This window comes from Bubalus kerabau, chromosome 2 (genome assembly GCF_029407905.1).
Source record: "Bubalus kerabau isolate K-KA32 ecotype Philippines breed swamp buffalo chromosome 2, PCC_UOA_SB_1v2, whole genome shotgun sequence".
Lineage (NCBI taxonomy): Eukaryota > Metazoa > Chordata > Mammalia > Artiodactyla > Bovidae > Bubalus > Bubalus kerabau.
In genome coordinates this window covers 176,578,411-176,593,791 of record NC_073625.1, presented here as the reverse complement: position 1 = coordinate 176,593,791, position 15,381 = coordinate 176,578,411, and the positions used below count along the sequence as shown (strand labels likewise).

The window sequence follows — 15,381 nt, the reverse complement described above, 5'->3', positions numbered from 1 at the left end:
TGGATGCTGCAACTAAGACCCAGTGCAGCCAAATAAACATGTATTTTTTAAAAAGTGGTTAGGACTCTGTGCTTTTACTGCCAAGGTTCCAGATTCAAACCCTAGTCAGGGAATTAAGATCCCACTAGCCATGCAGCGTGGCCAAAACACAAAACAAAACAGTATGGTACTAGCACAAAAACAGACACACCGATCAAAGGAACCTACTAGAGAACTCAGAAATGAACTCACACTTATATGTCAACTAATCTATGACAAAGGAGGCGGAGGTAAGAACAAACAATGAAGAAAAGACAGCCTCTTCAATAAATGGTGTTCAAAAAACTGGACAGCTACATGAAAAAGAATCAAACTGAATTACTTTCTCATACAGAATACAAAAATTAATTCAAAATGCTGATTAAAGACTTAAAGGTCTGAAACCATAAAACTTGTACAAGAAAACACAGGATGCACACTCTTTGACATTGGCCTTAGCAATATTTGCGGGGTATGTCTCCTCAAACAAAGGGAGCAAAATCAAAAATAAACAAGTGGGATTACATCAAACTAAAAAGGTTCTGCACAGCAAAGCAAAGTATCAACAAAATGAAAAGGCAACCCACTGAATCATAAAAAATATCTGAAAACATCTATTATCTATAAAACAAAATATCAGAAAACATCTGAAAATATCTATTAAGGGGTTAACATCCAAACCATAAACTCATACAACTTAACATCAAAAAACAAACAGCCCAATTACAAAATGGGCAGAGAACCTGAATAGACATTTTTCCAAAGACATTTTGATGGTCAACAGATACACTGAAAAGATGCTCAATATCACTAACCACCAGAGAAATGTAAACCAAAACAATAAAGAGATACCACCTCCACCTGTCAGAATGGCTGCTGTCAAAAAACCAAGTTACAAGTGTTGGCAAGGACGGGGAAAAAAGGAAACCCTTGTGCACTGTTGGTGGGACTATACTGGAGCAGCCATTATCGAAAAACAATATGGAGGTTCCTCAAAAAGTTAAAAATAGAACTGCCAGCAATTTCATTTCTGGGCATTTGCCTGGAACAAACCAAAACTCGAATTCAAAAACATATATGCACTCCAATGTCCACTGCAGCATTACTTACAACAGTCAAGATTTGGAAACAACCTAAGCGTCCATCAATAGACAACTGGATAAAGATGTAATATCTGTATCTATAATGGAATATTACTTAGCCATAAAGGGGGAAGACGATCTTGCCATTTTTTTACAACACAGATGGATCTAGAGGGTATTATGCTAAATAAAATAAGTCAGACAGAAAAAGACAAATGCATCATCTCACTCACATGTGGAGTGTAAAAATTAAATAAACAAAATGAAAACAGATTCATAGATAGAGAACAAACAGGCTCTTGCCACAAGAGGAGTGAGGAGTGAGCAAAACAGGTAAAGGGAAGTAAAACGTGCAAAGCTCCAGTTATATAATTTTTAAAAAAATAGCCACAAGTATCTAATACACAGCATAAGGAATAGGGTCAAGAATAAGTTGTAATAGCTTTGTATAGGGGTAGATGGGTACTAGACCAATCGTGGTGATCATTTCATAATGTATGGGTGTGTGCTAAGTCGCTTCAGGCATGTCCGATTCTGTCCAATCCTATGGATTGTAGCCTGCCAGGCTCCTCTGTTCATGTGATTCTCCAAGCAAGAATACTGGAATGGGTAGCCATTCCCTTCTCCCAGGGATCTTTCCCAAGCCAAGGGTCAAACCTAGTCTCCTGTATAGCAGGTGGATTCCTTACCATCTAAGCCACCAGGGAAGCCCTTTTCCTAATGTATGCATATATCAAATCATATGCAGTCCACCTGAAACTAACATAATATTGTACATCAACTGTTTCAATTTATTAAAAAAAAAAACTCACATGTGCTCTCTCAGTTACATTCAGTCCAATGTTGTGTACTCTACCACTGTATTTTCTGAATCACCCTTCTCCATTCAAATAGAAAACAGAACTATGAAGAGGAGTGGGGGACACGGATGAGGCTACCACTGTGATGTTCCAAAATCATTCATCATTTAGCTTTCATCCTTGTTTATCACTCTGCACATACACTTTTTAATCCCCTGGTAAAAATGGACATGTTGACAGCTTTCTTTCTCCTCTTGACTAATCATCTGATTAAAATGACCATATTTTTCCTAAGTATACAGACACAAAGTACATGAATTTGAGGCAGGTAGAGGCAAGAGTACTTTCCAAGAGAAAGGGATATTTGAACAGTCTTGAAGAGAGGAAATTGGCTAGCCAAAATGAAAAAGAACATATGTAAAGGCCTAAGAAACCTTAATTATCTGAGGAATTCAAGACTACCATTTGGAACCGAGAGAGGTGGAAAACAGGTAGAATGGTAGTGGAAGTGAAGCTCGCTCAGTTGTGTCCGACTTTTTGCGACCCCATAGACGGTAGCCTACCAGGCTCCTCCATCCGTGGGATTCTCCAGTCAAGAATACTGGAGTGGGTTGCCATGTCCTTCTCCAGGAGATCTTCCCAACCCAGGGATCAAACCTCGGTCTCCCGCATTGCAGGCAGACGCTTTACCATCTGAGCCACCAGGGAAACTCAGAATGGTAGTGGAGGGGCTGGCCAAATCCACATTCTGATAGGCCACATTAAGGTACTCTTTTTATGCAAAAAACAACAGGAGAATCAATGATGAATGCTAAGCAAGTGAATAAAAATTGATCAAATCAACAATTTTTATACATCACAGTGAGAAAATGAATATACAAAGAACACAAACCCAATAGAAAACTGGGCAAAATAATTAAACAGAAATTTTCACAGGAGCCAAAAGTCCCATTAGCATATCAGGAGTATGTACCATAAATATCATTAGTCACCAAGGAAAAGTGTAATTAAACCATAATGAGATACCATTTCATAGATCTGGAGGGACAGTAAACTGATTCAACCTCTTCCAAGAATTTTGGCATCAAAAATTCCTTTACTAGGCATCCATGCCAGGAAACTCCTTATCCAAGTTGTCACATGTACATGGGTGTGGAATGCGAAATTTTTCATAATATCCAAAAACTAGAGTCGGACACAACTGAGTGACTTCACTTTCACTTTGCACTTTCCTGCACTGGAGAAGGAAATGGCAACCCACTCCAGTGTTCTTGCCTGGAGAATCCCAGGGACGGGGGAGCCTGGTGGGCTGCCGTCTGTGGGGTCACACAGAGTCGGACACAACTGAAGTGACTTAGCAGCAGCAGCAGACACAAACTAAATGTGCATTGATAGAATGGATCAGGACTTCCCTGGTGGCACAGTGGATGAGAGTCCACCTGCCAATGCAGGGGACACAGGTTTGATCCCTGCCCCAGGAAGATTCCACATGCTTCGTAGTAACCAAGCATGTTTGCCACAACCACTGAACATGTGCTCTAGAGCCCGTGGGCCACAACTACTAAAGCCTGCACACCTACAGCCTGTGGTCCTCAACTAGAGAAGCTGCTGCAATGAGAAGCCTTCACACTGCAGTGAAGAGCTGCCCCCACTCACTGCAGCTAGAGAAAGCCCCCGCGCAACAATAAACACCTAGAGCAACCAAATCAACTAAGATTTCAAAGAACAGAACGGTTCAATAAATTATACATTTTAAAATATAGGAAATTACTAAAGCTATACATAGTACCGTAAATGAATCGTATAAATAATATTCAGAGTAATAAAAAAGAATATATACAATATGATTCCATTTACTCAAAGCCTTGTATCATTCAGAGATAGAGATGAATAGTAAGGTTATAAAGAAAAGCAAAAAAATAACAAAAATTCAGTAAAGAAGAGCTTGGGGAGAGGAAGGGAGATTGATAGAAGAAAGCACCTATGATTAATCTGGCTGTTATGCAGAGTTGTTCACTTTTCATCATTCTTTAAATTATAAATTTAGGTTCTCATGTGCTCTTCTGCCTAGATGCTAAATTTCACACTCTTTTAAAATGGATTAACAGCAATAACAGATGTAAAGCTCCTCAGCAGCACCTACCCTGAAGAATCCATTTGATGGGAACCCATTCCCCATTTTACCGTGCCTATGACCTCAGGGTTAATGATAATCAAACCCAAGCCCTAGATTTTTTCTATCATCAGCAGTTGCTTCCTTTCCAGCATTATTCCTACCTAAGAATCCTAACTATCCTCATGGCCCTAACTACTACTCCTCACCAGCTTTTCTGTATCTCTAGATTCCAGGAGGGAAGTGACATTAGCATCTGCAGCAAGGAGTTGTGATCCTGCTCAGCTCTACTCTTTTGCTGAAATCTAAATAGTGAATTCCTGAATGACAGAGACATGTTCTGTCATCTTTGCGGTTCTTTGTCCACCATATCTGATACAGGACCTCAGTAACTATTTCCTAAATGATGAATAAATAAATACTTACATTACAGAGCTAAGCTACTAGTGGAAAATAAGATTAAAGTTTAAAATCAAGTTGGTGCTTTCTCAGGTTCCCTAGACCCTTTCACATTCTAAAAAAGAATCTTCAGGAACAAGAGAAAGACAATTCCAAAGTTGCTTTAAAATCTTTGCCACAAAAAAATAGTAGATCTGTAGTCATCACCTGTATATTATAACCTCCATTAATGAATAATTCTTAAAACTCTGAAAATAAAAGTTAGACCTTTCTTCAAAGTAACATAAATGATTTCTCATTTCAATTTTTACTATTATAATTTACTATTATTTTCTTTTAAAACTTACACTTAAGTGGGAGGGATAAATTGGGACATTAAGATTGACATATACACACTACTTCATTAGTTACCTGTATACCTATATAAAATATTTTACGTAAAATAGGTAACTAATAAGAACCTATCTACTCAGTAGTATGTGATGGCCCATACGGGAAAAGAATGTTTAAAAAAAAAAACAACAAGAGTGGATATATGTATAATTGATTCATTTTATTGTACACCTGAAACTAACACAACACTGTATTGCAAATCAAGTATATGCTAATAAGAATTTTTTTTAAAACTTACACTTAAAATGTACTCTATGTATAATGCATAAAACTAGTTCATCCTCAACATAAACGAGAACAAGGCAGTCATTTATATCGCCTTATATATACTACTTCCTCTGTCATGTGGCAGTCAAAAGGCTAAGTGAGATGCTTGCAGCAAAGAAAACAGTTTTGAAAGGTCATGCTACGCAGACAGCAGAATTTCTATCACAATATCCTTACTGTCTGTGGCAGACTATATGACAATCTAACCACAGTTATTTTCTGAGTTAAAGCAAAAAGCATGTTATCAAAGAACCAGAAACAGTAGACACTCAACAATATAATCTTTATGAACATTTTTCTAATGCATAAACATCCAGTGCATGTTAAACAAAAAGAATCCTGAGGCAACGAACTGGGAGAAGAGGAACTAGTAAAAAGTAGAATACAAGTTTAAACCACTCAGTTTATTCATAATGTTCACAAAACATGATAAGCAGCCTCTAAAATAAACTTTTTCAAGTTTATTATTACCATATGATGCAGTTAAAACATAAGATTTACCTAGGAAATGCAAAATTATAACAATATTGAAGCCAATGAATATGATCTATTTCAATATTTCCAAATCTTAATGACAACTGCAAACAAGGTACAAAGTTTTGAAAACCTCTCTGCAGAAACTATAATCCCATCAGCACTTTTTTTTTGCTTATTAATAACTTTGATTGGTCTTCTATCCATCTGAACAAGGAATGTCTTTCCCAACTATTAAACAGACAATGTGTCAGTCAACAACACAATGAAAATCTCTCCACCTCCTTATAAAATTTCCAATTTCCAAATACATCTGTTGGGGGAGGGGAAGCATTCTAACTCATTTAATCATCCTGTCCAATCCTTGGAAATCATGGTTATTCCTACTCAGAAATTAACACACATAGCTTTCTCTTAAGCCAAGTAAAGGTCCTTAGTTACAGTAAACATCACAGTCAGATTACACAGAATAAGTTTTGGGCAATGCATTCTTTTCAAAGCCCCATAATTTTCATTTTTGTGAGGATCTCTCACTAAAATTTATTAATAACTAGGTGTTTTGCCTGGCAAATCCCAGGGACAGGGGAGCCTGGTGGGCTGCCATCTATGAGGTCGCACAGAGTCTGACACGACTGAAGCGACTCAGCAGCAGCAGCAGCAGGTGATAACTTTCTTTACCAGTTCTGACCTGGCAACAGAGCATGAAGATTTGTGTTCCTTCTAAGACTACTAGAAAACAATCTATGATAAACCTCCTTTTAAGAAAATATACTTAAAATGTTCCACTACTCAAAATCAAAAACACACTATAAACCAAATTAAGACAAAGATGTGAAGAAATTGTAAACCCTTGTATATTTCTGGTGGGAATGAAAAATGGTGCAAACACTGAAAGAGTATGGTAGTTCCTAAAATATTTAAATAGAATTACCATATGATCCAGGGCTTCCCTGTGGCTCAGCTGGTAAAGAATTTGACCGCAATGCAGGAGACCTCGGTTCGATCCCTGGGTTGGGAAAATCCCCTGGAGAAGGGAAAGACTACCCACTCTTAGTATTCTGGCCTGGACAATTCCATGGACTGTATAGTCCATGGGGTCACAAAGAGTTGAACACGACTGAGCAACTTTCACTTCACTTCACTTCACTTCACCATGCTGCTGCTGCTAAGTCGCTTCAGTCGTGTCCGACTCTGCGTGACCCCATAGACGGCAGCCCACCAGGCTCCCCCGTCCCTAGGATTCTCCAGGCAAGAACAATGGAGTGGGTTGCCATTTCCTTCCTCAATGCATGAAAGTGAAAAGTGAAAGTGAAGTCGCTCAGTCGTGTCCGATTCCTAGCGACCCCATGGACTGCAGCCCACCAGGCTCCTCCGTCCGTGGGATTTTCCAGGCAAGAATACTGGAGTGGGGTGCCATTGCCTTCTCCTCACTTCACCATATAATCCAGCAGTTCTACTTTTCTTGGAATATAACCCAAAAGAATGAAATGCAAGCAGTCATATGGATATCTGTATACTCATGTTTACAGCAGTATTATTAACAATAGCCAAAGGTGGAAATAAGTCAAATTTGACTCAATAGATGGGTGGAAAAACAAAATGTGGTACATATTAATACATACAATGGAATATTTATTCAGCCTTAAAAGAGACATTGTGATACATGCTAAACAGATGAACCTTGAGGACACCTATGCTAAGTGAAGTAAACCAACCATGAAAGGACAAACACTGTATGATTGCACTTACAAGCCCTAAACAGAATAGGCAAATTCTCAGAGACAGACAACTTCACAGAATAAGGGTTATCTGGGTTTGGGGGTGATACAATAAGTTGTGGAGATGGATAGCGCTGATGGGTGCACAACACCATGACTATATTTATGTCAGGAAATTATACACTTAAAAACAGTTAAAATGGCCAATGTTTAGGAAGAACATGTTGAGCTCTTTCCAAATGCCCATATTTGTACATATCCCAAACTTAAGGATCCCTTCATCTATAAAATGTGGATAACTTCCATTTTAGAGGGAAGGTGTTGATAGGATGAAATATGATGATAAAGTAAGAACAACAAAGTCATGTAGAGTTGTGGATGGCTTAACATTTATTTAAGCTCATTTATCTGAAAACGTGCCCCACTGGAGAAGGGAATGGCAAACCACTACAACATTCTTGCCTTGAGAACTCCATGAACAGTATAAAAAGGTAAAAATGGGAACGGGCTTCCCTTGTGGCTCAGACAGTAAAGCATCTGCCTATAACGTGGGAAGCCTGGGTTCAATCCCTGTGTCAGGAAGTTCCCCTGGAGAAGGAAATGGCAACCCACTCCAGTATTCCTGCCTGGAAAATCCCATGGACGGAGGAGCCTGACAGGCTATAGTCCATGGAGTCACAAAGAGTTGAACATACCTTTGTGAAAGACCAATTATTATGACTAGGACTTCCAACTAGAAATGGGCCCATAGAAATGAAAGCTCAGAGTCCTAACCACTGGACTGCCAGGAAATTCCCAGGAAAAGGTCTTTAAGACCTTTATGTTACTTCTGTACTATGACACCATCTCTTAGTCAATCACAATGTGGTTTGGAAATCTCCTTTTTATTAAAGTTTTTAAAAAGGGAGTACTCTTTCTCAATGTATAGATAGAAGCAACAGCAAAAGAAGGGACCTTTGACAATATGAAATGAAACAATTAATTCTTTCAATACTTCTCAGTCTCTGTATCTGCTGTAAGTAAAGAAAAGCGAGCAATGACTGTACAGATGAAACTGAACATTCAGATGCTTTGTACACATGAAGAAGCACACCTAATTCATATATAGCAAATGTTAACTTACCATACCAAATGAAAATAATAATAGTCAAATGATCAATTTTGTTATGCACATTTTACAATTTAAACAGAGACTTCCCTGGTGGTCCAGTGGTTAAGAATCTATCTTGCAATGCAAGGGACACAGGTTCAATTCCTGTTCAGGGAGCAGCTGAACCTGTGACCCACAACTACTGCGTCTATACACTCCAGAGCCCATACCACAGCTTGAGAGCCATGTGTGCCTCTACTGACACCCCCATGCTCTGGGGCCCACGCTCCCCAAGTAGAGAATGTCTGTGCGCCACAACGAAAGGCCTTGTGTGCCGCACCTAGGACTCAACATAGCCAAATAAATAAATATTTTTAAAATAAAATAAAATCCAAATAAATTTATCCATCAGGAATTACAAGCCCTCCATGTATCCAATTCACCTTTTTCTACACTTCCTTCTTTCCTGTGGTATTAAAAAAATCTGTTTTATTGTATTAAATTCATCTCCTGGAGTAGAAAATAGCAACTCACTCCAGTGTTTCTACCTGGAAAATTCCATGGACAGAGAAGCCTGCTGGGCTACAGTCCATGGGGTCCCAGAGTCGGACATGACTGAACACGCGCGCGCACACACACACACACAAAATGCTAAAATACTTTCCACGTGGCTAACTTTCCCAATGATTGCTGTCTTATTTCCTGCACAAACTTCTTGAAAAACATTCTATTTTATTCTTCATGCTTCTTTGTATTTTGTAAAACCATTTGCTTAACCTCTTATAACTCATCTTGGTCTATTCAACCTGTTCTCGCAGATTAAGAATCTCATACTAATTACTATGTTACTTTATTATATAATTAACCTAATAATTATTAATTATTAGGTTATGTTTATACCTTAAAGAGGTTATTGAATTTAATTAATCTTAATGCCCTTCTAGGGTATTAAAATCCATAATCTTTCTAAGCATCTCATCCTTCTTCATACTTTTCTTATTTTTCCTTTATTGATTCTTTTTAACACCAATATTTATAATAGGCATTTCTAAAAGTTCTGTGCTTTACCTTTTTCTCTCTGCTAGGATACTAGAAATGTTACCTACTTCCACAGCTTAAGCTCCATGTGAATTACTCCAAAGTTTGTATCTTTGGGCCCTAAATTATCATTTTTCTAAATTTTAGTCTCATATTTCCACATTTAGGGAGACACTCTGAAAGTTCTACCTGTACTTCCAAAATCAAAATAGGTCTAACAGAATTCATGTTACAGTCCCATCCGCTTGCCCCATAATAACCAGTCTTTCTTTGTGGTTTCCTTACTTTTCTTATGCTACTATCACACTTCTAGCCACGCAAAATCCTACATTCATATACATGATTTCTCTCTTCCAGATGCCCTGTCAAACCTGCCTTTTAAATCTATCCTGCTCAATGAACTCACAAACCACCAACATCCACTCCCACCCCCAACTCAGGTAATCATTATTTCACTTTTGTAGCACTTATCACGGAGAAGGCAATAGCAACCCACTCCAGTGTTCTTGCCTGGAAAATCCCATGGATGGAGGAGCCTGGTAGGCTGCAGTCCATGGAGTCGCTAAGAGTCAGACGCGACTGAGCGACTTCACTTTCACTTTTCACTTTCTTGCATTGGAGAAGGAAATGGCAACCCACTCCAGTGTTCTTGCCTGGAGAATCCCAGGGACGGGGGAGCCTGGTGGGCTGCCGTCTATGGGGTCGCACAGAGTCAGACACGACTGAAGTGACTTAGCAGCACTTATCACAGTGATGAGTGCTGTTAAACACCTAACTTGCCTGCTAGACTACGAGCCCCATATAACAAACAAGTTATACCCAGGCAGGGAATATCTGGACCCTGTTAAAGGTATAACTAGGGTAGACCATGTAATTTATCACACAAAACAGTTAAAAAAAAAAAAAAAAAGGCATAAAAATAGTTCAGCAAATACACAATGTTGTATGTCAATTATATCTAAATAAAGCTGGGGGGAAATATTTGGGCATTAAATTCTCTATAAGAAGCTTGAACCAAGATATATATTGGTTTATATATATATATAATATATGTATGTTAATAGTTATACACTATAACTACAGTGCTTAGAGAAATGATTGCTACATACTAAGTACATACCATATATTGGTTTAATAAATCACTTAAGAGGTAAAATGTTCACTTTTTCAACTTCTCTTCACTATTTACTGCAAACTTACTTTTAGCAACAAACATAGACAGAAAATGGCCTCTAACCGTCTAGCAATGACCTCTTAACTGCTAAATCCGAAAAGCTCTCAGTTTTTAATTAACCTCTCTAAAAATCTTTAAATATCACTGACCGCTCCTCTCTCCTTCATGAAGTTGTGTTAAAATATGTGGTAAACATAATCCTAAGTATCAATCTTAAAACAAAGCTTACGATTTCCTTCCTATGTCCACCCTAGAAGAACTAAATGATTTAAAATGTAACCAATATTCAGATCTTCCTTCTATATTTAACTACTGAAAAAATAATATAATAAAGATGTGAAACTCATACTTACCTTGAAATGAGAGCCCCCATTTCAGTGTTTTAGAAAAACAGACGGCATTACTTGTTTTTTTGAAAGTGAAGTTTTCATGGAAGACTTTTTCAGATTAGAAGATACACTACAGAAAAAAGGGTAAAGATAAAAAATATTAATACATAAATGGACTAAATTAAAAATAATTATATCACTTATATAACATAATTGCTTATAACTCGGTAATTTTGAATATGGGAAAAACACAGAAAACACATAAACCACAATATTTAACAAAATGTTAGAGCTGAAAGGGAATTAAGTTCATATCCTATTCACCTATCTGATCTCTTATGTAGATCACCTCCTCTTTCTTGAAACCTCTTTTCTGTAATATACTAGTTATCTTTCTACTTCCCAAGCCACCCCTCCATCTACGTCATAAGTGGCTAACCATGAGTAGCTTTCCCCTTACTTTTTAATGTAATCTTTGACACACACAAAATATATGGAAAGATGAATGTAAGCAAGCATAAAATGAACACAGTAAATTGTAAATCACCACATAAGAACACCAATAACATAATCTAAGTGCTTCTGTCCTCCTAACCTTCATCCTAATTATGTATTATCCCATCATTTTTTAAAATATAACACTGTCACATATGCACATGTCCTTAAATAGTATTTTGTTTAGGTATGTGTCCTCCCCCAACCCATCATCATTTTTTCAGCTTGATAAACTGGTACGCTGAATGAAATATTTGGGGATGTGAATTTTTTCACGTAATATTTTTCTCTGTTTTATCCATGTTACATTTTCACTGCCTTATATGGTATTCCATAATATAAATATGCCACAATCTATTTATCTGTTCTGTTGACAAACATTTGTATGCCTTACTTTTTTGCTTTTATCAACATTACGATTCAAGTAGCCAGGTATACTTTTACAAGACTGTCTTTGGGATATGCAAAGTGGGAAACTGGTGGGTCACAGGGCATCCAAATTCTCATCTATCAAAAATGCCCAAGTGCCTTCAATTGGATCACCTTACCAATTCACCAGCAGCATATGAATATGTATTCTCCAATACTAGGTAAAATCAAATTTTATAATTTGTGGCAGTCAGTCAGTCAGTCAGTTCAGTTGCTCAGTCGTGTCCAACTCTTTGCGACCCCATAAACCGCAGCACGTCACGCCTTCTTGTCCATCACCAACTCCCAGAGTCCACCCAAACCCATGTCCATCAGGTCAGTGATACCATCCAACCATCTCATCCTCTGTTGTCCCCTTATCCTCCTGCCCTCAATCTTTCCCAGCATCAGGGTCTTTTCGCATGAGTCAGCTCTTCGCATCAAGTGGCCAAAGTATTGGAGTTTCACCTTCAACATCAGTCCTTCCAATGAACATGCAGGATTGATCTCCATTAGGATGGACTCGCTGGATCTCCTTGCAGTCCAACGGACTCTCAAGAGTCTTCTCCAACACCACACTTCAAAAGCATCAATTCTTCGGCACTCAGCTTTCTTCACGGTCCAACTCAGACATCCATACATGACCACTGGAAAAACCATAGCCTTGACTAGACGGACCTTTGTTGACAAAGTAATGTCTCTGCTTTTTAATATGCTGTCTAGGTTGGTCATAAAAAACTTTCCTTCCAAGGAGCAATCGTCTTTTAATTTCATGGCTGCAATCACCATCTAGTGATTCTGGAGCCCAGAAAAATAAAGTCAGCCACTGTTTCCACTGTTTCCCCATCTATCTGCCATGAAGTGATGGGACCGGAGGCCATGATCTTCGTTTTCTGAATGTTAGCAGGAATCACAGGAGAGCATAACTGTTGCTATTAAACTTGAAAATCTTCATTTGAAAACTTCAAAACAAAATTTGGCTAGGAAGCAAATAATTTAATTCCAGTCTTGGTTTTTTTGCTTTTGAAATAAAGTCAATAATATGCTTTCTAAAAGGAAAGGAATGTTATAATTTTAGAGTAATGTCAACATATATCAAACTGCTTACTTTCCCAAAAGTAAGGGAATTAGTCAACTCAAAAATTACCAACATGCTGGTGCAGGATGTTGACAGTGAGGGAGGCTATGTGGCCGGGTAGGGGGAGGGGGGCGGGGGAAGGTTGCATATATGGGAACTATGCACTTCCCATTCAATTTTACTGTAAAACTAAAACTGCTCTTTAAAACAAACCAAAAAAAAGTCCATTTAAAAGGGAAAAGAGAAAAGGAAAGCAAAAAGTAATAACTAATTTAATACAGGTTATAAATGAATGTAAGTATACTGTTTACTCTTGTTCAACAGTCAATTACTCTGACTTACTCAAACACAGAATTAAATACAATTAATTTTTAAAGTTCCTAGTATCCTTTAGATTAAAACAATGTTATTAATAACCTAACACATGAAGATCCACTCAAAATTTTATTGTCAAAAGAAAACAGAACTTACTAAGAGAACTTCTAACCCTAACCGTAACCCTAACCCTAAATTTTAAAGGGGTGGGGGTGGGGGAGAGAATTTCAAAAGCTCATCCAAAAGCACTGAGAATGGCACAGGATGATACCAAAACCCCCACACAGAGCACCACAACCAGAGAAACCTGCAAGACCCAATGACACCCAGCACAGTCAAAATTAAAAAAAAAAAAATATATATATATATATATACACATTCCAACATAAAAAAGAAACAAACTCACATATACAAACTAACAATTGGGGGGGGGGGGGGGCGGGGGTGTGACTGCCGAAGGGGATAAAGAAATACAAACTACTATTATGTGGAAGATCCCCAGAAGGGGGAAGATCCCCAAGAGAAGGTAATGGCAACCCACTCCCCCGTATTCTTGCGTGGAGAATTCCATGAACAGAGGAGCATGGGGATCTACAGTCCATAGGGTTGCAAAGAATCGGACACAACTGATTCACACACACACACACACACACACACACACACACACACACACACGCAAAGAGTTGGAAACATCTAATACACACCGATAGGAGCTACTCCACGTTCAAGGTCAGGCGGGACGACAGTGAGGAGATACCCCTCGTCCAAGGTAAGGAGCAGCGACTGTGCTTTGCTGGAGCAGCCGTGAAGAGATACTCCACGCCCAAGGTAAGAGAAACCCAAGTAAGATGGTAGGTGTTGCAAGAAGGCATCAGAGGGCAGACACACTGAAACCATACTCACAGAAAACTAGTCAATCTAATCACACTAGGACCACAGCCTTGTCTAACTCAATGAAACTAAGCCATGCCCGTGGGGCCACCCAAGACGGGTGGGTCATGGTGGAGAGGTCTGACAGAATGTGGTCTACTGGAGAAGGGAATGGCAAACCACTTCAGTATTCTTGCCTTGAGAACCCCATGAACAGTATGAAAAGGCAAAATGATAGGATACTGAAAGAGGAACTCCCCAGGTCAATGAATGCCCAAAATGCAACTGGAGATCAGTGGAGAAATAACTCCAGAAAGAATGAAGGGATGGAGCCAAAACAAAAACAATACCCAGTTGTGGATGTGACTGGTAATAGAAGCAAGGTCCGATGCATAGGAACCTGGAATGTTAAGTCCATGAATCAAGGCAAAATGGAAGTGGTCAAACAGGAGATGGCAAGAGCGAACATCGACATTCTAAGAATCAACGAACTAAAATGGACTGGAATGGGTGAATTTAACTCAGATGACCATTATATCTACTACTGCGGGCTGGAATCCCTCAGAAGAAACGGAGTAGCCATCATGGTCAACAAAAGAGTCCAAAATGCAGTACTTTGGATGCAATCTCAAAAACAAGAGAATGATCTCTGTTCGTTTCCAAGGCAAACCATTAAATATCACAGTAATACAAGTCTATGCCCCAACCAGTAATGCTGAAGAAGCTGAAATTGAACGGTTCAATGAAGACCTACAAGACCTTTTAGAACTAACACCCAAAAAAGATGTCCTTTTCATTATAAGGGACTGGAATGCAAAAGTAGGAAGTCAAGAAACACCTGGAGTAACAGGCAAATTTGGCCTTGGAATATGGAATGAAGCAGGGCAAAGGCTAATAGAATTTTGCCAAGAGAATGCACTGGTCATAGCAAACACCCTCTTCCAACAACACAAGAGAAGACTCTACACGTGGACATCACCAGATGGTCAACACTGAAATCAGATTGATTATATTCTTTGCAGCCAAAGATGGAGAAGCTCTATACAGTCAGCAAAAACAAGACCAGGAGCTGACTGTGGCTCCGATCATGAATTCCTTATTGCCAAATTCAGACTTAAATTGAAGAAAGTAGGGAAAACCACTAGACCATTCACGTATGACCTAAATCAAATCCCTTATGATTATACAGTGGAAGTGAGAAATAGATTTAAGGGACTAGATCTGATAGATAGAGTGGCTGATGAACTATGGACGGCTGCGAAGAATATAATCAATCTGATTTCGGAGGTTCGTCAAGGCTGTGGTTTTGCCAGTGGTCAT

The 15,381-nt window shown here is 38.6% G+C and overlaps 1 protein-coding gene across 4 annotated transcripts in view; it reads right to left on the bottom strand.

The window, feature by feature from the left end:
* PIK3CB (phosphatidylinositol-4,5-bisphosphate 3-kinase catalytic subunit beta) overlaps window positions 1-15,381 on the bottom strand; it is a 180,676-nt gene that overhangs the window by 120,216 nt on the left and 45,079 nt on the right. For all 4 annotated transcript variants that reach the window (XM_055569540.1, XM_055569539.1, XM_055569542.1 and 1 more), the window contains one exon: window positions 10,920-11,025. The gene's annotated coding sequence lies outside the window, so the exon portion shown is untranslated. The remainder of the gene's footprint in view (window positions 1-10,919; window positions 11,026-15,381) is intronic.